Here is a 2,495-nt window from a genome sequence, read left to right as displayed (position 1 = left end):
GGAACCACCAAGGTAAGGTAGCACTCACTAACCATCACCCTCACACCAAAAAAGGATGGCAACGATTTCTGCAGACAGCAAACAGTGGCACTCATCTCTTTGGCTTGCGCTCTGTGTCATACCAACCCCATTGAAATCTTGGTTTTGTCGCTTGCTTTTTGTGTGATCTAGAGCAAACTTTACATGTTTTTCTTGACGCTGTCTTGGTCTTCATTGTGGCTACAGGATGGACTAGAACTGGCTCTGTAAGTTTCCAAGACTTTAAAGTGGTAGAGGATCAGACAGCCTCATTTCGTTTTCTTGCTGAGAAGCAGCTCATGTCTTCAAACAGCTGACCTGTGGCAGGCAGCTCAAGATGTCACTCACTAATCCTCGAATAGGAATCAGAAAGATAACGTTAACTCTTCATTTAGAGAAAACAATCTTTTAGTTTTCATGAACTGCTGAGAAAGTAGTAGTTCAGTGTGGCCTGGAAGTCGTCAGAATGAACATGTTGTGAGTTAGAGCTTGCGGGCTTCCCCTGCCAGGATGCTCGTGGTTACTCAGCAAACGACGGGGATGATTGTAATTATAATGATGTATTCAATATACAGAACACGGAACTTCTTAGATTTCAATGGGTATCCATGTGTATCAGCTTACCGCAGCTGCACAAACACCAGAATATGTTCATATCTAATAATTTAAACAATCTTGCTTAGAATATTAGTTTCCTTATCACTTATTTACTCCAAACTTTGTTTACTTAATATAACAATGGCATTAAAAACCCAATTGATTGGATTCTAGCATTGTGCTACGTTCAGGGAGCAACACTTTACTTTTTCATCTCATTTAATTTTCACCATAATTCAGGACCATCACATACTACACGGGCAATGCTTGACAAAACACTTTCAAACATGATAATGTCACTAAATAATGTTAAACCTTCATTTAAAGAGATATATTACAGTCAATCTTTTGGTTTGTCATGAACTGTTAAGAAATAAATAGTTCAGTGTTGCATAGAAATCATTAGAATCATTTTGAAACAAATTAAATACAATAGCAACTAGTTCATCTCCCTGAAAATTAAGTAAAAATGTTAATTAAAAGTGTTTGTCAATATCAAAATGATCAAAATTTCAAAATGGTAAAACGCAGTGTTGATAAAGACCCTAGAGCCAGATTTCCTTCATTGTTTGTGGCATATAAATTGTGAAAAACTTTCTATGATATTCTTGCAAAACAGGTATATTTAAATTTATGAGCTAGCCAAAGGAAATATGCAAAGGGAGTAATAAAAATGTGTCTGAAGACCTAAATATAAGACTTCTCCCACCATGAGCTCACCCGCAGAACGCCAGCCTCTGGGGGCATGCATCAGAGCAGTGGCGGGAGCAGAGCAGTGAGGTCCCCAGGGATAGAGGCAGTGCCGGAGCGTGGCTCCCCACCAGAATTGACTGGAAAGCACATGTGAAGGAAAACAAACAGAACCTGAACTATTCATACGGTTATATATGTATGCATGTGTGTGTGTGTATGTTGTAGTTGTCGCCAATGTTTTACTTTCTGTTGTCGCTTCGTTGCATTCAGTCTGGTGATGGTACATAGCATGTCTACCTGGAAGGGATAGGCAGAATAAACAAGCCAGAAGAGAGACTAGGATGACAGATCCAGGGAGCATGGGGGTAGGGGACGTGGGGGAAAGGAAGAGGGTGGTAACAAGCACAGGGACAAGGGAACAACAAGTGATCCAAAATCAATGTCAAGGAGGGTGCGCGAGGACTTGCAGGGCTGGATCAAGGGCAGTGTAACCAAAAGGAATGCCTAAAACCCAAATGAAGGCAGAACATGATAGTGGGGCAAGAGGAAAGTACAAAGAAATAGAGGAAAGAACTAGGAGGCAAAGGGTAGTCATAGAGATGTAAATACAGGCATATAAAGATGTAAATATATTTATATATGATGAAGGGGAAATAGATCTATGTACATATACTTATAGGTTGAGTATTAAGACAACAGATAGACAGTGGGCCCCTGCACAAGTACTCCCCCAACACAAGAACACTTTGTTTTAACAATTCGGCAGTCTGAGATGCTCACCTGCCCGGCATGATCGCTGAAGACAATGCATGCTCAAGAAAATGTGGTGAAGAAAGCAGATGGTGCTTGGCTATCAAAAGATATAACACCTAAAGTCACTGAAGACAATGGGTGCACAAACAAGTGTGGTGAAGAAAGTTGATGGCGCCCGGCTACCAAAAGATATAGCACCTGAAGCCTTAAAGACCTGAAGATAAACAAGCAGCCATCTAGCTGAGACAACAAAACTCACACGGAAGAAGCACACCAGCCAGCCCCTACTCAATCGCTGAGGACAAAGGGGCTGTATTAGCAAAAGTGGTGAAGAAAGCAGATGGCGCCTGGCTATCAAATGATATAGCATCTGGGGTCTTAAAGGCTTGAAGACAAACAGGTGGCCATCTAGCTAAGAAACAACAAAACCCACA

This window comes from Echinops telfairi, unplaced genomic scaffold (assembly GCF_000313985.2).
Source record: "Echinops telfairi isolate 266 unplaced genomic scaffold, ASM31398v2 ScPeMD7_443;HRSCAF=831, whole genome shotgun sequence".
Classification (NCBI taxonomy): Eukaryota; Metazoa; Chordata; class Mammalia; order Afrosoricida; family Tenrecidae; genus Echinops; species Echinops telfairi.
The sequence above is the reverse complement of the archived record's forward strand: the minus strand, read 5'-3'. Positions refer to the sequence as shown.